This window comes from Triticum aestivum, chromosome 2A, assembly GCF_018294505.1.
Source record: "Triticum aestivum cultivar Chinese Spring chromosome 2A, IWGSC CS RefSeq v2.1, whole genome shotgun sequence".
Taxonomy (NCBI): domain Eukaryota; kingdom Viridiplantae; phylum Streptophyta; class Magnoliopsida; order Poales; family Poaceae; genus Triticum; species Triticum aestivum.
Genome location: NC_057797.1, coordinates 525,508,064 through 525,535,755, shown reverse-complemented (window position 1 = coordinate 525,535,755; position 27,692 = coordinate 525,508,064).

Below are 27,692 nucleotides of genomic sequence, written 5' to 3'. Positions count from 1 at the left end.
AGAATGTCCACCTGGAGGTCGCACTCGCCGCGAGGCGCCTCTCCCAGCAAGAATTCATTGACCTACACATCCACATGTACGAGCAAATCATGTACATAGGTATCTACCAGGCCATTGAGGACGCTACGACATTGGCCTTCCTTAACCGGCTAGAAGCCTTGGATGCCTTTGCTGAGAAGCACCTTGACCTCGCCACAATAGACGCCGCTCCTTAGCCGTCGATCAGTGGCTCGGCGCACTAAGTTCAGGAGGAGGAGGTCGTACGTTGATGGATGCATCTTTCTTCTTGCCTCCTGTAACCAACACTGCAATGGCATCATCATGGCCTTAATTCTTATTGTGCTATTGCATTCTTGTTCCATTCAATACCGACATGTGCGATCCCTTTGCTTAATTTTATGCATCACTGTAACTAGTACTCCATCAACAATTTATAGGTTGTGCTCACCTTTTCCATCAACTTCGTGCAATGCACGGGCATGTTGCTAGAAACACTAGAACATGTCGGACCGTATGTGACCAAACCGACAATGCGCCAACCTAGCTACTACGTACCCTGCTTATCTGGCGGAAATAGCCCCGCCCTACCGTTTCCAATCGTTATTTCTATCTATCGATCGTGCCAAGGAGCAGAACCAAATGTTACAATTTATACATTTTTCTCTACTCCTGCTCCTATAAAAGACTCAGTTGGTGATGGTGATGTGTCCGCCATCCGTCGTTTCTGACCATTAGATCTGCATCTAACGGATGTGAGGTAAGTTGGGGCATTTTTTGCAACAATAGCCCACTTCTCTGCTCCAATTTGCAGAAAACCCCTTTATTATCTTGAAAGCAACCACATCCCTCACCCACCTCATCAAAACAGTCTGAGAAATATATTTTGAGTGAAAAGTAATATATTAGGAGTATATCAAAACAAGAGTGATTTCTTTCAAGTTTGTGAACAAAGTACTACTATTCTACTACATTGGATCCATCGCAACGCACGGGCACATTGCCAGTAAAAGGAAAAGGCCTGCCGCATTCGCATCGCACCCGCACATGCCCGGGAATCGGGAGTACTCCACGGCCCGTCCGGCACGCCACATAGCTAGGGAAAGCGTGTTGCCTAGCATTTTCACTTTCATGTGGGACCACCGTTGAGCAAACCGACTATTGGCAAACCGCACCCCGCCCACCACGGGTAGGAAAACAAAAATGAGGGGAAGATCTAGCTGTAGCACGAAAGCCAAGAAATTTGGTGTCTGATGGGGCTCGTTGATACAGTGTTATTTATTCATAACTAGCAAGATGCCCATGCGTTGCACGGAAAATCAAGATGCATTTGTATGAGTAGTTTATGTTGTGGGAGATAAGGATGAATGATGCAAGGCCTTATTTGCAAATGTGGAGAGGGGTGTGGGTATCTTTTTGCAAAATTGCCATAGTTTCCTTCCTATCCGTCAGATATAAATTGGACGGCCTATATTGCAGGATGGCAGGCACACCATCATCACCAACTCTGTTTTTATAAGACTAAGTATAAGTATAAGTATAAGTATATAGATATAGATATAAATATAGAGAGTAGCGATTTGGGTTTGGCACGTGCTCGTACTGCAGGAGCACCACAAGGCCTGCCGTAGGAGTTACATTTCCCTCACGGGGCCCACGGGACCGTGCTTCAGTGGCTTAGTGCACCGGCCTATGAGTCAATGACATGCGGACCTTAAATGCGGCTGGCCCACATGTCATTCTCATGCTGGTGACGTGGTTCGCGACTCAATCGTTCGAGATGAACCGGCCGGTGGTGGCGTGGCCGTGGCGAGGGTGCCACAGTTGGGCGTCGAGGCTTTATGAGGCGTAGATGGCCACACCGGCGGGTACTACCTGTAGTACAGAAGTACTCCAGCTGAGGATTGATGGCCGGGAAAAATGTGTCATAGCCGCTGGATGAAAATTTGATGGTGCGGGAGTACAGATCGGAGCATAGGAGCGGAGCAGGCAAACAGCGTCCAATCAGGTGTGGCTTTGGCAGAAAGTTAATGGTCGCCGCAATTCAGCTGGCCCGCATGTCATGCACACAAAGGCAGAGGATCGGTGGGGCCGAGAGGGATGAGGCGCACGTCGGGGAACGTTGTGCCATTGGTTGGAGTAGCGTCGTGGGAATCGCGTGTGGGTGTGGCAGTGGTAGAAACAAGAAACGTGATGGTCGCCGTGGTTCAACTTCCATGGACAGGCTGTCATGTCTGCTGGCACATGCATTGCATACCACTCACTGCAAGGAGCAGCAGTAGAGGAAACTTGTTCAAAGATACCTTTTTTTGATAAAATTCTCAAGATATCATTAGTTTTTACACATCGGGTTGCTCCTGCAAGGGTCAATCACAACATGTGTTTTGTAAAAGAAATGCATCTTGATGTTCCCTGCAATGCACGACCATCTTGCTAGTTATAAAAGAAGCCCACACGGGCATCTTGCCGTAGGGTGTGCCACCGACCCAAACTCAATTTTTTCCAAACGCTTAGGTGCACCGGATGCCGTGCCATGCTACAAAATGTAAAAAAATAGCTCCAATTTTTTTAAAACCTGTTATCGTCAAACCATCAAAACAGCCTGAGGAATATATTTTGAGTGAAGCATGATCTACTTTTACTGATATATGTATATCAAAACTAGAGTGTTTATATTTCAGGCCCATGAACAAGTATTATTCTACTACTTTGGATCCATTGCAACGCACGGGCCAACACATTGGTAGTAGTAGTCTCCATCTCTATCTCTACTCTACTCTTATAAAAGAACAGAGTTGTTGATGATGGTGTGCCTGCCATCCTGTAGTATAGGCCGTCCAATTTATATCTAACGGATAGGAAGGAAACTATGGCAATTTTGCAAAAAAATACCCACACCCCTATCCGATCTATATCTAACGGATAGGAAGGAAACTATGTCAATTTACCCGCACTCCTCTCCACATTTGCAGATAAGGCCTTCACTTGTTCAGCCTTTTCTCCCATAAGATCTTGATGTTCCTTGCAACGCACGGGCATCTTGCTAGTCTCTACTTTTATAAAAAATAGAGTGGGTGATGATGGTGTGCCTGCCACCCTGCAATATAGGCCGTCGGATTTATATCTGATGGATAGGAAGAAAACTGTGGCAATTTTGCAAAAAGAAGCCTACACCCCTCTCCAGATTTGCAAATAAGGCCTTCCCTCGTTCATCATTTTCTCTCACAAGATAAACTTTCGTGCAACGCACGAGGATGTTTCCTTGGGGGTGAAAGTGCGTTATATCGACTAGATGGGGGGTGAATAGGCGATTTTTATGAAATTCTTCACTAAGGAATTAGTCGGTGAGGAAATTCCTTAGCGATGAACTACTAGCAGCGGAATAAGTACTAAAAAATAAACATAACAGAATACAAGCATAGTCATCATGAAGAAATGAACACAGGCACAGAGTACAGGAAGCGTAATCACAGGATAACACAGGATGAAGATAAACAGACTGAAGAAATTGAACTGAGGAAATTGAGAAAGTCTTCAGTCAGAGTCTTCAAACACAGATATGAACAAACACACAACACAGTTATGAGGAAATGAAAGAGTTGAGGGAATAGAACCAGTAAGCTTGGTGAAGACAATGATTTGGTAGACCAGTTCCAACTGCTGTCTCAGTTGTACGTCTGGTTGGAGCGGCTGAGTATTTAAACTCGAGGACACACAGTCCCGGACACCCAGTCCTGAACACGCAGCTCAGGACACCTAGTCCTCACCGTATTCTCCTTGAACTAAGGTCACACAGACCTCGTCCAATCACTCGTGGTAAGTCTTCAGGCGACTTCCAAACCTTCACAAACTTGGTCACTCGGCGATCCACAATTCCTCTTGGATGCTCTAGACCATGACGCCTAACCGTCTGGAAGAAGCACAGTCTTCAAAGGTAACAAGCGTCAGATCCACTCAGGATCAATCTCTTCAGTGATGCTCAATCACTTGGGGTTTGTAGGTGTTTGGGTTTTGGGTTTTTGGTTTTTCCTCACTTGATGATTTTCGCTCAAAGTCCTCAAAGGATGGGTTGCTCTCAAATGACAAGTGTCAGTTTCTCTCGGAGCAGCCAACCAGCTAGTGGTTGTAGGGGGCGGCTATTTATAGCCTAGGGAGCAGCCCGACATGATAAGACATAAATGCCCTTCAATGATATGACCGTTAGGTGGATAGATATTTTGGGACAGCTGGCGCATAGCACAGCAACGGTCGGAATTTTGAGTAGAAAAATCCTCAGGGCTATCATGTTCCTCACCGTGTAGGCAATCCGCACTGGCGAATTCCTAACTCCTCAGTCAGGACAAATTCCTCAGAGACTAGAAGAACTTCGTCTCTGTCACTGAAGAAATTGACTGAACTGTATGAGATTTCCAATGGCTTCACTCGAAGGGATTGGTAGGTGTAGGAATTTGAGTTGAGCATCACATGGAAATTTTTCCTTAGTATTTCCTCGACCCCCTTTAACAGTACGGTGTTTCCTATGACTCAAGAAAGAGAAAACAAAACTATGAAAACGAAAGTCTTCACGCTTCATGTTCCTCGAAAGAATACCAAGTCTTCGAGGTCACACCAATTTATTCACTTTGGAAGTCTTCAGAAACTCTTCAGAAATACCAAAATCTTCAGTCAAAGATATTCATTTTTGGGGGTCGACTTTTCCTGTAACTATCAAACTCCTCATAGACTTATAGACATGTGTACACTCACAAACGCATTGGTCCCTTAACCTATAAGTCTTCAATACACCAAAATCACTAAGGGGCACTAGATGCACTTACAATATCCCCTTTTGGGTGATTGATGACAATATAGGTTAAGTTTTCAACGGGGATAAACATATGAAGTGTAACTACTAATATTGAGGAATTTGATTGCAAGATATAGAAGAACTCCCCCTGAAGATGTGCATAGTGAGGAATTTGCTTTTGAAGTAATGCACAATTGAAGAGTTGAATCATGGAGATCTCCCCCTATATCTTGTAATTCATACATGCATTTAACATATAATATGAAGAATTTGAAATGCATGATGAAATATGGTGCCTGATGAAATTCAGCATGCGTGCAATAATATTAACAAGGAATAAGCATGCAGAATAGTGCATCAAAAGTATCAGAGCACAGTGCATCAGAAGTATCAGAGCACCATCGGGTTTAAGATTACAACTCGATCCAATAAAGTTTCAGAAGAACAAGAGTTGTAACTTAGCAAAAAAACGCCCATATAGTAGACCCGCTTGAAGACTAACTCATATTTCTCCCCCTTTGTCATCGAATGACCAAAAGGATCGAAAATGAGGACTAACGCCCCTGAAGATAATCAAGTTGATGAAGGAGCGCCAGCGTTGTTGGGGTCATTTGTTGATGTAGGGCATGCCGCAGTGTCGTCCAAATCTTCATGTTCATCAGTGTAGCGCGATGAAGAATATGAGCTGGCCACCAGAGAAGGAACCTAGACCTTCTTGAATTTCTTTGGTGGAGGTGCAGACCAGTCAAAATCTTCTTTGAGACCCATGTTCTTCAGATCTTCTTCACCATACAGATGTGATAGGATTGCCCAGGTGCGACCGAAGACTTGATGGAGGTAGTAGTGGTTTTTCTTCACTGCATTGTGTGTGGCAGTCATGTTGTGAAGAAGTGAACCAAACTGACGCTTAACCCATTTGTGATTTCGATCCACCTTCTGGTGAAGACTAAGCAGAAGTTCACGGTCAGTCATCACGCGCGGAGCAGTGGCTTGAGGAGTGGACTTGGGTGCATTGGCAGAGTCATGTGTGGCAGAGTCATCATTGGTGGAATAAGATGCAGCTTTGCGAAACTGACCATCCAATGGACGAATGCCTTCATCTATTACAGCTGGTGCGTTGCCCTTTCCATCAACTGAGGAATATGTCTGCTTGAGGACTTCAATTGGGGGCAAGTAGCTGAGGTGATTCTGGAAATCAGCTTTGTAGTTGAGTGAAGACCTTGTCCTGAGGAATCTCATAATCCAAGGTGCATAAGGCTTCAGCTCAAACGGAGACAGTGCAACATTTGCCATAGTCCTCATGAAGAAATCGTGATAATTGACAGGAATGCCATGAACGATGTTGAATACCAGATTTTTCATGATGCCAACAATTTCCTCATGAGATGAGTCGTGGCCTTTGATAGGACTGATTGTCCTCGTAAGAATATGATAAACAGTTCTGGGCACGTACATCAATTCCTTCACGAGGAATTTGGTTCTTGGTGCCTGACCTAGCTTCAAAGGTTTCATCAGCACCTGCATGTAATGATGTATGAGCTCGGGTTCACTGTAGATCCAGCGAGATTCTTCAAGGAGAGGACTGAGTGGTAGAGGACGAAGCAATTCAGAGGCTGGTGCAGTGTAGTGAGTGTTTTCAAACATCCAGTCCAGCAGCCATGAATTCACATCTTCAGCATCTCCGGTGATGTGCAGCGTTGCATAAAATTGAAGAATCAGTTCTTCATTCCAATCGCAGATGTCAGAGCAAAAGTTTAGCAGCCCAGCATCGTGAAGAACACTGAGGACTGGTGCGAAGCACGACAGAGATTCCATATCCACGTGAGGAATATGCTCATGGTAGAAGATCTTCTCCTTGTTGAACAGCACTGAGCAATAGAAATTGGCTTGACTAGCAGTCCAGAAATGCCTCTTCCTAATGCGAGCAGAGTCATATGGGTTGTAATCTTTGAAGTATATGTGCTCACCGAAGAAATCATCAACCTTGAACTTTTGCTTGCGTGAGAATGGATCATTTGGCTTCGGTAGAGGAGTGTCAGCGAGTTGCATCATGACCTCAGGAATCTCAATCGCAGGTTCTTCAAGCTGAGGAATTTCTGGTTCCTCCTTAGTGGCAGTCTGCATCGTTGGTTGTTCAGGAGCAGCAGTTTCTTTAGCGCTAGTGGCTGGAATTTCCACATGAACAGATGCAGTGGGATGAGTTTCTTTAGAGCCCATGTGAACAGTTTGTGTGGGGGACTGAGGAATTTGCTGTAGAGGGGTGAACATTGGTGAGTTTGGACGCTGACTTTCCCAGAATTCATCACTAATTACAGGTGTGGAGCAGCCAATGTCCACATCTTCATCTTCCATTTTTCAACGCCAGCCTCTTCAGCTGTGAACTGAGGCATAGGCGAGGAGATGATAGGTGTTGAAGGGATCGCATCCACTTCAATTTCTTCATCCAATGGTTCAGACGAAGCAGCAGAATGAGTTTCTTCATCAGATCCGCTGGGGATCACATATTCTTCATCAAAAGGAACAAGGTCCTTTGATGGCCTGGTTGAGATGGGAACAACATCAATCGGGTTTGCAAATGAACTTGTCATAGGCTTCATTTTCTTTGGAGCTGAAGAATCTGAAGCAGCTGATGCTTTCCTTTTCTTCACTGCAGCACGCTCTGCAGCCTTTGGTTTTCTTCACATCTGATGCAGATGGAAGGATTGGAGTTGAAGTTGGTGCAGGAACAGCTAAGGAATCTGTTTGATTTTCTTCAGGCACAACTGATGTAGTTGCCCTGAGTTCTTCAGTTTCTTCAGGCACACCACTAGTGGGTGCCCTGGCAATTTCTTCAGCGGCTGGAATGCAGTCATCAGCCCTGGAACTCACATTATCTTCAGCAGCCTGATTGTCATCAGTGGTGCTGGCATTTTCTTCAGTAGGCTGAGCAGATGCTTCAGCCTGAGGAATTTCTTGTTGTGTTGGGGCTGCAACATTGGAAGTGAAGTTATCCGCAAGTTTCACAAACGAACTTTGGCTCTAAGCCAATCAGCGCGACACGCGTCAAAGTCATCACTGAGTTTCTTAATCTCAGTCTGAATAGTGACAAGTTCTTCAGTTGTCATAGAGATAACGTTTTTCTTCAGATAGCGCTCTTTCTTGTACTGCGCTTTCTTGATCTGCCTGGTCTTCTCAAATTTCCACTTTTCTTCTTGAATGAAGTGGGTCAGCATGTGACTTTGGCCAAGAGTCAGCTTGAAGTCAGGCAATGGAGTGTTGGGGTCCTTGTGCCAATCATCAATATAGTCGAGGATCAGCTTGGGATCCAAAAGCAGTGGCACCTCTGATCCTTTGTCTCTAGCGGCCCTGACTTGCCTGTCTTTGAAGATTTCTGCAAGTTCATCATCATCAGCTTCATCTTCATCAGACGGCACTTGGAAAGAGACTTGCTTCTTTTGAGGACTTGGGCGAGGACCTCGTCTAGCAGTGGCCTTTGTCTTCAGGAGTGAGGGGACAACTAAGGAACTTGGTGCAGCTGAGGAACTAGCTGAGGCACCTGAGGCAATGGAGATGCCGGCAGTCCTTTGGCACGAGGCGAGATGCACAAGTGCTGAGGATTTAGTCGGAACAGCTGAAGGCTTTGGCGGAGGAGCTGAGGACTATGGAGGAACAGGAGCAGCATGAGGAATTTGCCGTGAGGGCTTTGAGGATTCTGGTAGTGAGGGCATTGAGGATTCTGGCCGTGAGGGCATTGCTGAGGAACTTGGCCTGCGCGCAGGCTTCTTAGACATAGCCTTCTTTGGCTTGACAGCAGAGGCCTCAGCAGAGGCAGCAGTAGCAGCAGAGTCTTCATTGAATTTCCTCACTGCTTCTCTGGCTTGCTTAGCCAGCTTGGCTTGGTGCTTGGCCCATTCATCAGGATAGTCCTATCTGCGCTTGAGGCTGGTGGGATCTGCTATTTGGCCAGGTGCCAATGGAGCTCTTGGGCATGGAGGATTGAGTGCAAATTTCTTCATGTACTTCGGAGTGACATATCTGTACTCCCTCCATTCTCTTGCCCATCTCCTCTCTATCCTCTGTTTGCGCACTTTGCGCTCATTCTTGGTTTCCTCAGTAGGTGTGGAGTACCCAGCATATATGTCATCAGGGATCTCAAACGTTGTATTTACCTCAGGCCTCTTTCCTCCCTTCTGTGGCTTCTTACCATCAGCCATTTTCTTCAGTTGAGTAATTTGAACAATTGAATTCTCTGAAGAAGTATGCAACTTTTCTTCGAGGAACGCTGCAAATGAGTTAAGTTGATGAGAACCTAGTGATTCAGCAACTGACATGTGTACCTGTGAACAGAGTATAGTTGCGAGGAATTTGGAGAGGTCATATGCGTTCTCAGAAGGTTTTTCAAAAAGAACAAGTTTGAGGAATTTCACCAGATGAGTCTTGAAGATTTTCACTAAGCATTCTTTGTCTTAGGTTCCAGAGTTGTATAGATCGAAGATCCACACAATTGAGGAATCTTGAAGAAAAAATGATGCTTCGAGAAACGAATCAAGAACAGGTGACTTGCGAGGTGTTCAGTGTGTGAAGATATGAAGAAAGACACTTTTGAAGATTTTGTAGATAATCATCCGAATCAAACGAGGGCAGTAAAAGTAACTTTTAATTACCCTGGACGAAGAACACAATGAACAGTGAAGTGGAGAGGTGAAGTTCGTCTGTGTAGATCTTCCACGCCCTAACTCGGCGGAGGAAGACGGCTACGGCGACAACGGAGTGAAGATTTCCGCGGTTGGGTGAGTACGTCGGCGACGAGGTCGAGGCAGTGAAGCTCTTCCTCACCGACGGCGATGAAGTAGTGGCGACGCTAGGGTTTGAGAAGCTCGAGCTAGAGAGAGAGGTCGAGCGGAGTAAAATAAGTGACGAAGGGAAGGAGGGGTATTTATAGCCACGGTGAAAAACTGCTCGCCCGAAGAAATTGGACGAACATGCCCCTGGCCCTTCTCATTCGCATGACATGTGTCACCCACGCAGTGAGAGGTGGAGATTTTGTTAGATCATGGGTGAGTGGATAAGTGTATCGTGGGATGTGGAACGGTTTGAGCGGCAAAGCCGAAAATTTTGATAAGATCGGTTTTAAAGTTCCGTTCGCAATTTCTTCAGCTGACAAGGACACAGTGAAGATTTTGAACGAGTTTCAAATAGAGCGCACATGAAGAATTTGTGAACAGATTGGGTTGAGTATAGTATAGAAGGGAAGGGTCCGATCACATTCACTTAGCAGAAAACCAACTTGAAGAAATAGCAATAAGTGAATGTTGTAGAGGACATAAACTCATATATATATAACTAATGAAGAAAAACTACGGGACAAGTGAAGACAATGCAAAGTTGAAGAATATGAATAATTGAGGAATTTTAACTTTTGGTGGTGGCGTGACCCACCGTATAAGAATGATGATTTCAGACACCACGTACAATTATCGTAGGGTCCTGAGAATCAAATTCTTCGTTAATTTCTTCACACTAAGAGTGTTATTCTTCATTGATTGAAGAAAAACGTTTCTTCATGTGTTGCATATCTAAGTCATCAATTTTGCATAAGTGTTAGGATGAGTGCCCTTTTCAAGGAACATTCGAAGATTCTAGGATATTTAGCTCACACCGCAACTTGCTAAATCTCTTCTCATCCAAGGGCTTTGTGAAGATATCGGCTAGCTGTTCTTTAGTCTTCACATGCTCAATAGAAATGTCGCCCTTCAACACATGATCATGAAGAAAATGATGACGAATATGAATGTGCTTTGTCTTCGAGTGCTAAACTGGGTTGTGAGCAATCTTGATGGCACTCCCATTGTCACAGAAGAGAGGAACATTCTTCATGTTGACGCTGTAGTCCTTGAGAGTTTGCTTCATCCATAGCAATTGAGCACAGCAAGAACCAGCGGCAATGTACTCAGCTTCAGCAGTAGATAGTGATACGCAGTTCTGTTTCTTTGAGGACCAACAGACCAAAGATCGTCCAAGGAAATGACATGTACCAGATGTTGACTTGCGGTCCACACGATCACCAGTATAGTCAGAGTCAGAATATCCAACAAGATCAAAAGCCGAGCCCTTGGGGTACCATAATCCAAGTGTTGGTGTGTGAGCTAGATATCGAAGAATATGCTTCACAGCCTTATGGTGTGATTCCTCCGGTGTAGCTTGAAATCGGGCACACATGCAAACACTAAGCGTTATATCTGGCCTAGATGCACATAAGTACAATAAGGAACCTATCATGGAGCGGTATACCTTATGATCAAAGTCAATACCATTTTCATCAGGCACAGATGGCCATTTGTGGGCATAGGAATTTTGACGCCTTTACAATCTTGCATGCTGAATTTCCTCAGTACATCCTTGAGGCATTTCTCCTGAGATATGAATATGCCATTGTGTTGTTGACGAATTTGAAGACCTAAAAAGAATTTCAACTCTCCCATACTAGACATTTGATATTCTTCACTCATCATATATGCAAATTCATCACTATAACGTTGGTCAGTACAACCAAAGATAATATCATCAACATATATTTGGCACACAAACAATTCACCATCATAAGATTTAGTGAAAAGAGTAGGGTCGAGTGAACCTGGTTTGAAGCCTTTCTTCAAGAGGAGTTCCTTCAAGGTATCATACCAAGCCCGTGGGGCCTGCTTGAGGCCGTAGAGGGCCTTGTTGAGTCTGAAGACTTTGTTAGGATTCTTTGGATCTTCAAAACCTGGGGGTTGAGCAACATATACTTCTTCCTCAAGCTTACCATTGAGGAATGCACTTTTCACATCCATTTGATATAAAGTGATATCATGATGGTTAGCATAAGAAAGTAATATGCGAATAGCCTCAAGTCTAGCAACAGGTGCAAAAGTTTCATCGAAATCAATTCCTTCAACCTGTGTGTAGCCTTGAGCTACAAGCCGTGCCTTATTCCTCACCACAAGGCCATTTTCATCTTGCTTGTTGCGGTAGATCCACTTTGTGCCGATGATATTGTGCTTGCGAGGGTCTGCACGTTTGACCAGTTCCCAGACATTGTTGTAATTCCTCTTGCATGGCCTGAATCCACTCAGGCTCCAGAAATGCTTCATCTACCTTAGTGGGCTCTATAATAGAGACAAAAGCATACTGCCCACAAACGTTATACAAATGTGAGGCTTTTGAGCGTGTGAGAGGACCTGGCGCTTTGATGTCATAGATGATCTTTTCAACTTGCACTTCTTTTGCAATGTGAGGATGAGCTGGTTGTCGTTGAAGAGTTTGATCAGCGTTTTCTTCAGCACCATTTTCTTCAGCATTTTCTTCAGGTGCATTAGCTCGACGTTCTTCATGTTCTGGAATGAATTCTTCAGCAGATTCTTCAGTAGGAATGACATCCTCAGTAGCCTTGAACTTGATAGTTTCCTCAGATACTGGTTCATCTATCACAGTAGGTAGGTGCTCTCTTTGCGAGCCATTAGTTTCATCGAACCGCACATCTACAGTTTCAACAACTTTGTGAAGAACGTTGTTGAAGACTCTATAGGTGTGCGAGTCCTTTCCGTAACCAAGCATAAAACCTTCATGTGATTTCGATGCAAATTTTGAGTTGTGATGAGGATCTCTAATCCAATATTTAGCACCGAAGACTTTGAAATAACTTACATTGGGTTTCTTATCAGTGAGGAGTTCATAGGCAGTCTTTTTGAAGAATTTGTGAAGATATACTCTATTGATGATGTGGCATGCAGTATCAATTGCCTCAGTCCAGAAATGACGAGGCATTTTGTATTCATCAAGCATAGTGCGAGCCATCTCAGCAAGAGTCCTGTTCTTGCGCTCCACGACGCCATTCTGCTGAGGAGTGTAAGGAGCAGATAACTCATGAGTAATACCAATTTCATCAAGATAGTCATCGAGACCAGAATTCTTGAACTCAGTGCCATTGTCACTTCTGATGTGCTTGATCTTCACACCAAAGTTGGTTCAAGCCCTCGAGGAAAATCGTTTGAAGACTTCTTGCACTTCATGTTTGTAAGTAACAAGGTGTACCCATGTGTAGCGAGAATAATCATCAACAATAACAAAGCCATATTGAGATGCTTCATTTGAAATAGCAGAATAATGAGTAGGACCAAAGAGATCAATGTGAAGCAATTCAAATGGGCGAGTGGTGGTCATGATAGTCTTCGCTGGATGCTTGGCCTTCGTCATCTTCCCAGCTTCACAGGCTCCGCATAGGTGATCTTTGAGGAATTTGACATTCTCGATGCCAATGACATGCTTCTTCTTCGCAAGTGTGTGCAAATTCCTCATGCCTGCATGACCAAGTCGTCGATGTGAGAGCCAGCCTTCTGAAGCTTTTGCAAGTAAGCACACGGCTAGTTGTGGTCCTGTAGAGAAATCAACAATATACAGGTCTCCTCTCCTAAAGCCTTCGAAGACTTGTGAATTGTCAGCTTCCATAACCACAACACAACGGTACTTGCTAAAGACAACAACCATATCAAGATCACAAAGCATTGATGCAAACATAACACTACTAGGAAAAGGGCTACTAATGGCGCACCAGTTTTGCCTACTAATGGCGCATCACTGGTGCGCCATTAGTATCAAGCCACTAGTATTTTTTTACTAATGGCGCACCACTGGTGCGCCATTAGTATAGGCCACGGTGCGCCATTAGTATAGGCCACTGGTGCGCCATTAGTATAGGCCACTAGTGCTCCATTAGTAATTTTGAATTTTGAAGACGGGAAAATAGTAGTGGCGCACCGTCTAACCCCCACCGTGCGCCATTGCTATTTTTGAATTTTGAATTTGGATCTGGATCATGATTTTTTTGCCCATTTTTTGCTCGTTTTTTGGCACGATATTTTTTCAAATTTTGTTCCTGTTTTTGGATCTTGTACATTCTTTTGCCGTGTTCTTTTGCCGGAGAGGAGTTCGCCGGAGAGGAGGAGGAGGAGGTCACCGGAGAGGCGCTCGCCTACATCACCGGAGAGGAGGAGGAGGAGTTCGCCGGAGAGGAGGGAGGAGGAGCTCACCGGAGAGGAGGGAGGAGAAACCGTGAGGGGAGGGGAGGGGAGGAGAGGAGGGAGGAGGAGGTCACCGGAGAGGAGGAGGACGAGGCCGCCGGAGAGGAGAAGGGTAGTATGGTGGAGGAGAGAAGGGAAGATGGAGTGGACGAGAGGAGGAGATGGAGTGGAGGAGAGGTGGAGTGGAGGAGAAGAATGAAGAGGTAAGGAGGAGAGGACCACGCCTAGCCATATATACGACATAGTAATGGCGCACCGCGGGCAGGTGTGCCATTACTAACTTTTTTTTATTTTTTTGATTTATTTTGAATTTTGAAGGCGGGAAGATACTAATGGCGCACCATGGGCAGGTGCGCCATTAGTAAGTTTTTTTTGACTTATTTTGAATTTTGAAGGCGGGAAGATAGTAATGGCGCACCATGGGTAGGTGCGCCATTAGTAAGTTTGAATTTTTTTTGCCTCTCCAGATCTTAAAAGCCCCGTATCTTTTTTTTCTGTTAGGTTTTTGAGGATTTTGAAAATGTTTAACGGGGTTCCCCCGATTAAATTCGGATGTAACTTTTCGAGTAGATGATTTTTCATATAAAAAACTTTTTCATCCGAGTTCGTACGCAAAAGTTATGCCCATTTTACAAACTCTCGAGAGATTTCGCAAATAAAGTCGAAATTCATATTTGTAAATTTTCACAACAACTAGACCACATATCACATGGGAAACTTTTTTTCTTTTATTTTTTGACATTTCCATCATTTTTTTATTTTTTTTAAAACTGAAAAGGCGGTCCACGGGGGGGGGGGTGCATTTGGTGGAAGTGGTGGCCAAGTTACTAATGGCGCACCATGGGAGTGGTGCACCATTACTAGTTCAACTAGTAATGGCGCACCACTCCCACGGTGCGCCATTAGTAAAAAAAATTAAAATTTTATCAAAACTACTAATGGCGCGCCGTGGGAGTGGTGCGCCATTACTAGTTCAACTACTAATGGCGCACCACTCCCACGGTGCGCCATTAGTAGTTTTGAAAAAATTAAAAAAAAATTACTAATGGCGCACCGTGGATGTGGTGCGCCATTAGTATTTGGACACTAATGGCGCACCTACACATGGTGCGCCATTAGTATATAGTAATGGTGCACCACATGTCTGGTGCGCCATTAGTGTCAATTACATCTATAGGCCTTTTCCTAGTAGTGTAAGGTTGTATCCTAAGGACTCAACAAGCATGACTTTGTCCATGTGTCGATCCTTTGTGATTGAAACCTTACCTAGACCCAATACCTGACTTTTGCCTTTTTGTCAGCAAAGATGATATGCTTCAGATGCGACGGAGATAATGGAGCATCCATCAATAGATTCTTGTCACCAGTCATGTGGTTTGTACATCCACTATCGAGGACCCAGTCAGTGGCTTTGGGTTGATCATCCTGCAGATGAATTAGTGCAGCTTACAAACTCATATACTTCATCAGTGAAGAATATGAAATCAATTCATCAGATCAGTTTCATCAAGCAAAAGAACAGATAAAGCAATATGAGGTCGTGAGAAATGAAAGTTCATTTCTTCATGATTAGCCTGCGTCCTATCAGGCAATGCTCAGGTCTCCAGCAAATTCTTCAGACGATTACGTGCGTCTGGAGACCTGACCCTGTAGAAGAGATTAGTTCTTTTTCTTCACCACCCACATCTGAAGGGGTGGCAAAGAGTTCATCATTCTGCGAGCTCCATACGAGAAGGATGGCATAGAAGCCAGTCCATTTCGTTTCACATAAGAGGGGTTAGAGTAAGCATAAGAGTATGTAGAGAAATTCTTCGAGGACTTATGGACATAATGATTTGAAGAATAATGCACATATCCATAATCCTTAGATCTTCCCTATGAAACAGACGGGTTAGCACGATGATGTTCATATGAGGACTTGGATCCATATGAGGAATTTGATCTGGGGTTCCTATTCTTCACAGGTGGCGTCATGATGACATTCACCTGAAGATTTTCAAGGCATCTTTTGGGAACCCAGATTTTCTTCATCGGGGAGCCGTTCCTGCAGTTAGTGCCAACATATCTAGCAAATACTTCACCATTCTGATTTTTGAACAGCTTATAGTTGGAGTCAATTGACTCATCTTCAGAATGAGGAGATTCACATGCAAATCCAGATAAGTTAGATGGATCAACTGGAGGTCCCTTTGCAGCAACCCATGTAGTTTTGGGGTACTGCTCAGGCTTCCAATATGTACCATCAGCATTGAGTTTCCTCTCAAAGGCGATACCCTCTTTCCTAGGGTTCCTATTGAGGATCTGCTTTTTAAGCACATCACAAAGAGCTTGATGCCCTTTGAGGCTTTTGTACATGCCTGTCGTGTACAATTCCTTCAGCCCTGCATCGTCAGTGATACTAGCAATGTCCTCAGATGAGGAATTAGTGATAGCAGAGGCATGTAAAGAATTTGAAACATTAACAGCATTTGAACATTGAGGTGAAGAATTAGCAGATTCATGTTCAATGCACTTCAAGCATGGAGGAACAAATTCTTCCTGAGATGCGCTGATTTGTTGAGCAAGTAATGAATCACGCTCCTTCTGAAGATCTTCATAACTCACTCTTAGCTTCTCAAGGTCTTACTTTCTTTGAAGAAATTCATAAGAAAGCTTATCATGATCCGATAAGAGAGTGTTATGATGAATTTGAAGTTTGTCAAGCTTGGACTGAAGTCTCTGAAGATTTTCAGTCAAAGCTTCAGTGCGATCCATTTCTTCACCCAATATATCATCACTTTTATTTAGCATGTTTTGAACCTTTTCTAAAGCCCTTTGTTGTTTTATAGCAATCTTAGCAAGTTTAGAATAGTTGGGCTTAAGGTTTTCATTAGATTCATTCTCACTTGATTCAGAGGAGGTATATTTGAGTACCTTGGCACCCTTTGCCATGAAGCAATAGGTGGGAGCATAGTCATCGTCGCCTTCATCAGCCTTGTTGATGAGGTCATTTTCTTCAGTGTTGAAGATAGACTTGCTGACGAATACAGTAGCAAGAGCAAGGCTCGCCACTCCGGATTCGGACTCCTCAGATGACTCCTCTTCCTCATTTTCTTTCAGCCTCAGAGTCCATTTCCTTGCCAATGAATGCCCTTGCCTTCTTGGAGATGCTCTTCTTGTGATATGAAGGCTTTGAGGATTTTGATGATGAGGATTTTGTGGATTTCTTCTTTTTCTTTGCATCATCAGAACTATAATCCTTGTATTTCTTCTTCTTTGATTCCTTTTCCCACTAAGGACAATCTTGAATAAATTGTCCAGGTTTCTTGCATTTGTGACAGAGCCTCTTCTTGTAGTCATTGGATGAGGAATCATTGCTCCTTGAGGATCTTCCAAGGCGACCACATCTTGAGAACTTTTGGAACTTCTTCACGAGCAGAGCCAGATCATGGCTCAGTTCTTCAGGATCACCAAGGCTGCTACCAGAGTCTTCATCTTCGGACTCAGATACTGCCTTGGCCTTCAGTGCACGTGTTCTGCCATAGCTTGAACCATAGAGATCTCTCTTTTCAGCAAGTTAGAACTCATGAGTATTTAGCCTCTCGAGAATATCAGCGGGATCAAGTGACTTGTAATCAGCATGTTCTTGTATCATCAATGCCAGAGTGTCAAAGGAGGAATCAAGCGAGCTCAGCAATTTCTTCACCACCTCATGGTCGGTGATGTCAGTGGCACCAAGTGCTTGAAGCTCATTTGAGATGTCAGTGAGACGATCGAAGGTTTGTTGAACATTTTCATTGTCGAGTCTTTTGAAGTGGTTGAAGAGATTGCGAAGAACATCAACTCGAGAGTCACACTGAGTTGAGACTCCTTCATTCACTTTGGACAACCTGTCCCAGATAAGCTTCGCTGTCTCCAAAGCACTCACTCTACCATACTGTCCTTTGCTCAGATAGCCACATATGATATTCTTCGCTTGAGAGTCGAGTTGCTTGAATCTCTTCACATCATCAGCATTCAGAGAAGGTGTGACTGAGGGAACACCATTTTCCACAACATACCAGAGATCGTTATCAATTGCTTCAAGATGCATTCGCATCTTATTCTTCCAGTAGGGGTAGTCCGTCCCATCGAAGGTAGGACACCCAGCAGAGACCTTGATCATACATGCAGTCGACATAACAGTAACTCCAGGCGGTTAAACCAAAATCACACAGAACAAGGGAGTACCTTGCTCTGATACCAATTGAAACTGCGTTATATCGACTAGAGGGGGGTGAATAGGCGATTTTTATGAAATTCTTCACTGAGGAATTAGTCGGTGAGGAAATTCCTTAGCGATGAACTACTAGCAGCGGAATAAGTACTCAAAAATAAACATAACAGAATACAAGCATAGTCATCATGATGAAATGAAGACAGGCACAGAGTACAGGAAGCGTAATCACAGGATAACACAGGATGAAGACAAACAGACTGAAGAAATTTAACTGAGGAAATTGAGAAAGTCTTCAGTCAGAGTCTTCAAACATAGATATGAACAAACACACAACACAATTATGAGGAAATGAAAGAGCTGAGGGAATAGAACTAGTAAGCTTGGTGAAGACAATGATTTGGTAGACCAGTTCCAACTGCTGTCTCAGTTGTACGTCTGGTTGGAGTGGCTGAGTATTTAAACTCGAGGACACACAGTCCCGGACACCCAGTCCTGAACACGTAGCTCAGGACACCCAGTCCTCACCGTATTCTCCTTGAACTAAGGTCACACAGACCTCGTCCAATCACTCGTGGGAAGTCTTCAGGCGACTTCCAAACCTTCACAAACTTGGTCACCCGGCGATCCACAATTCCTCTTGGATGCTCTAGACCATGACGCCTAACCGTCTCGAAGAAGCACAGTCTTCAAAGGTAACAAGCGTCGGATCCACTCAGGATCAATCTCTTCAGTGATGCTCAATTACTTGGGGTTTGTAGGTGTTTGGGTTTTGGTTTTTTGGTTTTTCCTCACTTGATGATTTTCGCTCAAAGTCCTCAGAGGATGGGTTGCTCTCAAATGACAAGTGTTAGTTTCTCTCGGAGCAGCCAACCAGCTAGTGATTGTAGGGGGCGGCTATTTATAGCCTAGGGAGTAGCCCGACATGATAAGACATAAATGCCCTTCAATGATATGACCGTTAGGTGGACAGATATTTTGGGACAGCTGGCGCATAGCACAGCAACGGTCGGAATTTTGAGTAGCAAAATCCTCAGGGCTATCATGTTCCTCACTGTGTAGGCAATCCGCACTGGCGAATTCCTAACTCCTCAGTCAGGATAAATTCCTCAGAGACCAGAAGAACTTCATCTCTGTCACTGAAGAAATTGACTGAACTGTATGAGATTTCCAATGGCTTCACTCGAAGGGATTGGTAGGTGTAGGATTTTGAGTTGAGCGTCACATGGAAAATTTTCCTTAGTATTTCCTCGACCCCCTTTAACAGTACGGTGTTTCCTATGACTCAAGAAAGAGAAAACAAAACTATGAAAACGAAAGTCTTCATGCTTCATGTTCCTCTAAAGAATACCAAGTCTTCGAGGTCACACCAATTTCTTCACTTTCAAAGTCTTCAGAAAGTCTTCAGAAATACCAAAATCTTCAGTCGAAGATATTCATTTTTAGGGGTCAACTTTTCCTGTAACTATCAAACTCCTCATAGACTTATAGACCTATGTACACTCACAAATGCATTAGTCCCTTAACCTATAAGTCTTCAATACACCAAAATCACTAAGGGGCACTAGATGCACTTACAGGGGGTCTCTCCAGCGCGGCATGGCCATAGGTGCAAGTTGACGCCCCTTGACATGCCGACATTGAGGGGCACTCGGATTTTGTCCGATGAGCGGGTAAGATGAGTTTTATCACATAGTAAATGCATTCTAAAGATTACTTCCGTGTCCATTTCCTAATTCTCCCCCTTCCCACTGTTTCACGGGTTAGGCTTGGTGCGAGTGGAGATTGGCTTGCATATGTACGGGAGGGTACCAACATCAATTTGCACAACATTTACAATGGTAACACCGTTCCTGTAGAACCTTTATCCAACATTGGGATCGGCCATGCAACGTGCCACCGCCTGAATTGGTACGATGGAATCATAGTGGGATTGAAGAAGATAGCACAAACCTTGCACATGGCGGTCAAAGGTGGACGATGCTGTATGTGGCCGATTTGTTGCCATATGAGTACGAAGACGATGTGCTCCTTCCTAACCGCATCTTCGCGGTGACAAACCAGGGGACTTGTTTCATATGGGACACATCCTACGGTATACTCCCTCTCTCCCAGTTTACTTGTTTTGAATTTTTTTCGTTTTATAAGTTTCAAATTCAAATTTAGAACTCCCCATCACATGTTGAGATTACAATGTCCATTAAATCGGTGCGTGCATGTATAGTAGAGAAACAAATCTCGAGTTTGCCACGAGTTCTTGCAGCGGTAGCACCACAAGGCCTAGCGCAGGAGTTACATTTACCTCTCGGGGCCCTCGGGTCTGAGCTTCAGCGCCTTACGACACCTGCCTTAGAGTCAATAACAAGTGGACCCGTTAGGTGGCTGGTCCACATGTAATTCTCCCGAAGGCAGAGGGGCAGTGGGACCGAGAGGGGTGAGCCTCAGGTCGGGGGACGTGTGGTGTCATGGGTTCGAGCGGCGTTGTGGGGATCGCGTGTGGCTGTGGTAGAAACTTTTTTTTGAGAGTATGGCTGTGGTAGAAACTTAACCCTCACCACATTTCAGTAGGCCCACATGTCATGCACACAAAGGCAGAGGGGGGGTGCGACCGAGAGGGGTGAGGCGTATGTCGGGGGACGTGGTGCCGTGGGTTGGAGTGGCGTCGTGGGAATCGCGAGTGGCAGTGGATGAAACATGATGGTCGCCGTAGTTGAACTTCCATGGACAAGCTGTCATGTCTACGGACACATGCATTGCATACCGATCACTGGAAGGAGTAGTAGAGAAAGCTAGGCGGATAAATAGTTCCTTATAGTCAAGCAGACCCACGCTACTACTTGTTCCAAAGAGATGCACACCATCGAAATAGTCCATCAATATCAATATAAACAAAGAGGGAAATTTTTTTTACAACAGAGGAAATAGTTCATCCATCCATAATGCCCTGCTGCTGGTGCATCTTCTTATTCTTGTTGTTGTTCTTGTTCTCATTTTCTGTGGGAGGCGGCTTCGCAACAAGCTCTCTGGACCTTGCAGCTATCTCAAAACTCACACGAGCATCGAGGGCAACATATTTCATCCGCTCGTACATCAAGGGATAATTCTCCCATGTAGACGACCTTAATGTCAATGTCTCATCACCCTTCTGAAGATTTGTTCCGAGCACAAAATTTGCTACGTCGAATAGGGATGGTGTCGGTTTATCACAACTTCTACAAGAATTTTTATTTTGGTTTGTACGTCAGCGATGCTTTTCAACTCGAGGTTGTATGCCTCCAACTTCTATTTGTCCCATGCGATGGCTGCCCCACAGAAGTATATGTCCTCCTGAGTCAAGAAATCGTGAAGCTCACCTAGTATGGAGGGCGCGTGTATGATGTGGTACAACAAAACATCATCTTTGAGGCATAGCTGCAGGACGGCGGCACGTTGGATCTTCCCAGTGGCACATTCCGTGTACTCTGTGTCGAGACCGATGACCTTCATCTCCACCTTTTGGAGGGAGTTGGATACATTGTTGATCCACTTCCGAATAACCCTTGGGTGGTTAGTGACTGTGGCAACTATCCTCAACGAGCCTTCGACGAGGACGTGTTGGACGCTAAAAACCTGCATCTCGATCTCTTTCGCCATTTGGAACCACTGGACCGGAGGGCTATGCTTTGGAGAATTAGGATTAGATGGCTACTCTAACTAAAGAAGATGATTATTTATAGGGCCTTCGGAATTACTCCAGGAGGATGTGAAGAGGTTAAATCAATGTGAATGCAGTGTGGTTTGGATGCAAATGAAGATGAAGGAGTAGTGAAGAAGGCGAGGAAAATCGGTTCCTGATGGAGAAGTAAATGGGAGAAGTGGCTTGTAGGCAGTTGATTAGACGGCTAGGTAGACTAAACGAAAAGGCTACGCGGGTAGACTGAGGAGTGGGGTCTGTCCCTATACATGCCCATCCTTCTAGCGCTACATGTGTCCCTTTTTTGAACACCACTACATGTGTCCCTGTACGGGAGTACTACTCATGTTCCTACTACTCCTACTAGTAGTAGTAGTACAACTGTGAAACACTTGATGGCCAAAATACTATTATTCATCCGGTCCTCACAGTAAAAATGACAAGACCTTGTGCTCGAGGTGACACCATTCCAGGCGGTGTGTCCGGGTTACCAAAGTCAGCCTCACCTTGTGCACTGTGCTATCACTGTCACCGCCGCTGTATAGCATGCCTCGCCTCGTCCCCCTCTCCCCTAGCACCACTCCATCCCCATCTTCATCTTGCCGGAGATCCTAAGGTCACTCTTCATCATCTCACTATGCCCCCGCATACCCTCGCATCGCTCGCCTCCCCCAGTACCACTATTCCGTCGCTAGCCGCTCCAGCACCGAGAGCCTTCTCCCCCGTAAATAACCCCCCCCCCCAAACCCCACCTTCCAAACTCCACCATGGCCGAACGCAAACCGTGCAGCATCCATATGAGTCGCGATTGGAGCAATCTTCCCAATGACGTCCTCGACCTCTGTTGTTCGTGTATGGATATGTTGAGCGCCCTGCGGCTGGCTGCATGCTCGAGGGGCATGCACACGGCCATCATCGAAGCGAGGCCTAAGCTTTTCAAGACACCCTACTTACTGCTATCTGGTCTTGCGAGATTTGCTCTCCATGATACGGAGGCGTACATGATGCCCCTCGACTTCAATCTGACCTCCATTAGCCGAAACTTCTTTGTAGGTATGTAGTGGTTTGCCGTACATCATTTCCCTCGACTTCGACCCGATCACCATCACCCTGAACTTCTTGCAGGTATGTACTGGGTCGGCATGAACTCCCACTGGATGGCTTCCATCAGAGAAGACGGGGAAAAGTTGGTGTTCATGAACTTCCAGACCTCCCATGAGATTATCCTACCTCAGTTGGATGATATAGAGTTTTACCATCGTGGTCCAAGTCATCTAGATTACGTCGTTAGTAGGATGCACCTTGCTTTGCAGAAGATTGTAATCTTCCAAGTGCCCACATGACATGCGGATTACACAGACTTCAAGCTAATTGCCCTGTTCGACAAGGGACTCGCCTATCTTTCCGCCGGTGCCTTCTTTAGCTGGAGACAACTCAGCTCGTAGTGGATCGTCGTCAAAGCTAATACACACTTCTGTGATGCTATTGAACACAATGGCATCATCTACGCGATCGACAAAGCAGATGGCACCACGTATTGCTGGGACGGCGTGTGTAAGTTGTTTCCGTAGGATGTTAATGATGACGCCATGACACTGTTCGAACCTTTTGTGATGATTGACATATCCATGTTTGAGCAGATTTGAGTAGAACTATGGAAATGTATTAGAGACGCCATAAATCAGCTATATTTGGAATGAGTTAATTCATGTGATTGTGACCATGTCATTACATCCAATTTGTACCCTTGAATAGTCAAACGGTTAGGAAGATTTTGATATTCTCCTTATTTTATAGTAATCTATATGCTACTAAATATGAGTGTGTATCATTGTCCATGTTAGTTTCCTCATTTTCATGATGTAGAAACATGCATCACACTGTTGGTTTCATCTAACCATGCATTAGGGAAGTAAATGTGCATATGGAGAACTCTATATTTGGAAGTAGTGAAATCCTATAATGCTTACCATGTGTACATACCTATGCTCGCCCTTCAGCAATCAATGGCTATAATAATATGCTCACAAAAATTTTGCCTGCAGAACATAAGTATATGACAATGCATGGTCTGTTAGTTTCCTTGAAGAATTTGTTTGTGAGAACAGAACATGACTACATAACATGCATGACATGGTAGTTTCCTGTGAAGAATCGATTCTGAGATAACATGAGTATAACCATGCATGGCACTTCTATATTTTCGAACCCAGTATACGTTTCCCTGTATTTTCCTCCTAGTTCCAATAGGGACATATCAATGTTGTTCCTTGCATTATCCTACTCATACTGTGAACAATGCTGATCTTACATTAACAATGCCTGTCTTTTTTGATATGATGCAGTGTCCCTATAGTTACTGCCCTTTGTAATCACACCACCTTTGCCAAAAACAGGGAAGCACAACTGGTTCCTCGCTTGATTAGACGATGGCAAAAGACTGATGATCATTCGGACACATGAGCTAGAAAAGTTATATTGCAAAAACCCCATTGTATGCAAGCACCATGAAATACGTGAGTATCCCGACAGTGCTTGTTACGTCTATGAGTAGGATACCAGCTTGTTGGGGCCTTCAGGATTTTTGAGTTGGAGGCGGGTAAACAACCTTGGTTCACACTCTCTGTTTCTTGGACTCAATTATCCGATTAACCAGGAGATCATCATTGGCAAGGACCTTGATGGTAGAGAGGCTCTGTTTGCTATGGAAAACCATGTCTACACGGCGAGCCCTATGAGTTCGGGAGCAAACTCCCCTGATTGTTAACGATACAGCCTGTAGCTAAAATAATGTGAGAATGACAAAGGCATCTGGATTAACTTTGATCCTTGGATGTGTCAAGTCCGACAGGCAGTGATGTGGTTCAAGCCTTCAGCTTGATAGGTAATTGGACTATTGCATCGAAAGGGTGGAGAAATGGTGTCTCTGTATCACTTGTGGCTGAACCGGGGCTGCAAATTATGATGGTGTTGGATCATCCATCTTCGAATGACTTGTTGTCTTTGCTACTTGTTCTGGATGGGTAGTTCTCTCTTTTGTTATGCATATTCCTTGTCATTTGGTCATCCTCGTCTATGTCACTCTTACTATGTAATAGTTGCCTATATTTAGAATGGCATTCTCGTTTGGATCATGAGAGTTTGAGCACTGCAGATGGGTGCTGTCGGTGTCAAAACCGGCGGATCTCGGGTAGGGGGTCCCGAACTGTGCGTCTAGGCCGGATGGTAACAGGAGGCAAGGAACACGATGTTTTACCCAGGTTCGGGCCCTCTTGATGGAGGTAAAACCCTACGTCCTGCTTGATTAATATTGATGATATGGATAGTACAAGAGTAGATCTACCACGAGATCAAGGAGGCTAAACCCTAGAAGCTAGCCTATGGTATGATTGTTGTATGATGAAGTTGTCCTACGGACTAAAACACTCCGGTTTATATAGACACCGGAGAGGGTTAGGGTTACACAAAGTCGGTTACAATGGTAGGAGATCTTCAATATCCGCATCGCCAAGCTTGCCTTCCACGCCAAGGAAAGTCCCATCCGGACACGGGACGAAGTCTTCAATCTTGTATCTTCATAGTCCTGGAGTCCGGCTGAAGGTATAGTCCGGCTACCCGAACACCCCCTAATCCAGGACTCCCTCAGTAGCCCTTGAACCAGGCTTCAATGACGACGAGTCCGGCGCATAGATTGTCTTCGGCATTGCAAGGCGGGTTCCTCCTCCAAATTCTTCATAAAAGTTTGTAAACACCAAGAGTAGTGTCCGGCTCTGCAAAATAAGTTTCCACGTATTGCCACAGAGAGAATAATATTAACACAAATCTAATCCGCTGACGTATTCCGCAGCGTGACATCACACTACGGCCAAGCCTTTATTCGAATTGTTTTCACTTTTCCACCTCAGCGTGTTTTGCGAGGCGGTTTCCTTGGAACGTCTTGTCAAAGCAGAGATCGTGTCCCCTTTATTTACAGGATTCTCATCAATACGGACGTGGGTAACCCAATCGTGCCCATTAGCATGTCTTCTCGATTAAAGGCGAGTCCCAAACGGTTACGGGGAGGGCTCCTGGTATTCAACCTCTTATAAAGAGACCAAGGCCTTACTCCTTTTCTCCAATCTCAAAACAAGTTCGCCCTTCGCCTCAAGTTCCAACACCCTAGGCTCCAAATTCTAGGCGCTTCGGACTTTCGACAATGTCCGGTTCCGACCTTCAAGGCTGATGGATGCCCTCCTCCGTCATGGAGGAGGACGTGCTAAAGTTGAGAGAGGCTAAGTTCTTGACCGCCGAAATTTTGCATAGGTTGCCTGCTCAAAGGCAGGCTATTCCCAGTCCCCAACCCGGTGAGAGTGTAGTGTTCATGTCTCACTTCCTTCGGGGGTTAGGCTTCCCGATGGATCCCTTCGTGAGGGGGCTGATGTTCTATTATGGGCTGGAATTTCATGACTTAGCTCCGGAGCCCATCCTCCACATTTCCTCATTCATCGTTGTGTGCGAAGCGTTCCTCCGTGTTACTCCTCACTTCGGATTATCGCTCAAGACTTTTGGAGTGGAGCCGAAGATGATCGAGGGACGGCACACAGAGTGCGGAGGCACTGTCATAAGTAAGAATGCTGATGCTCCATGGCCCGAGGGCTCCTTTCAAGAGGAGCTCGGCTTGTGGCAATGAGAGTGGTTCTATATCACCGCTCCCAGGAGCACCAAGTGGGTGGCGCCTCCTGCCTTTCGCTCGGGTCCCCCACCACGGCTAGCGTCATGGGTCAACAAAGGATTAGATTGGGGGTTATCCAAAGACGTGCCCTTGTTGCAGGGCCGCATTAGGGATCTCTTATAAAGAGACCTCAACCTGGTCAAGGTGACGCAGGTCATGCTGATTCGCCGAACACTGCCTGGCAAACGTTGCTCCCTTCGTCTGTGGGAGTTTAATCCGGACGGACCACGAAATCTCCAGCATTTTATGGGCGCAACGCTCGTGGAGATGTGTAAAATGTTCTTCAGATCACAAGCAATGTGTCCGGATTTGACCGAGGACACAGGTTTAAGCTGCAATCGCCCGGATACTCAAGTAAGTAACCTTGTGCCCGGACTCGCTATCCGTAAAATTGTCATAAATTCGCCCCTAAAAGAGCTGTCCTTTTAAACAGAGTGGATAGCAAAGGCAAAGCTGATCAGGTGTCCGTCTCCCCTTCCTGAGACCAGGCCGGATCCCGTGCTAGTCAGGATGTTGAAGATTGTGCCTTTGGAGGGAAGTGAGGGGGAGGACAAGGAAACTATGGCCTCCTCGAAGGAGGCTGCTCCGAAGGGAAGAACCGACGATTCCTCTCCTAAGGGGAAGAAGAGGGCCGCCTCTGACGACCCGGAGACCATGGCCTCAAAGCGGGGGGAAAAGTCCTCGTCAGAGGGTCTGACGCCGGGGAGATCCTCGGCCGAACTACGCCCTCAAAGGGATCAGCCCTCCAGCGAGCCGTAAGTAGAGAAAGATTTTCCTTTAGAGGGATGAGAGAAATCCTTGCTTTTTATCTGAGAAGATTAACCGAAATTTTACTTTGTAGCTCGGACCTCAGCCCTTCTCAGCAGAGCTCGTCTTCGGGGGATCTTCTTCCGAAGATGATGGAGAGTGGAATGCCTCCCCCTGACGTACCGCCTGGCGAGGCGAGCGACCCTGAGGTGTCGTCGCGGAGGGTTTCTCCGAATCCGGCAGGGGTGGAAGGTAGCCATATGTCCCCCCAAGGTTCTCCGCGTCCGGCCTTCGATGGAGGTCATAGGACGAGTCCGACACCGTCCGATGCGTGGTCGGAGGAGCTGATGATTCTGCTAGGGCGAGCTTCTATCTCAGAGGAGCACCGTGCATTGATGGGTACGGTGATTGGAAGGATTTCGTCCATGGAAAGTGTATTGCATGAGGCCGTCAGAAGTTTGCTGACGGGTTTTGAGGTACGTTTGATAATGTACTTCTTTGTCAGTTGCGCATAAACAAGATGCCGCCCTGTGTAGATAGTAGCCCCT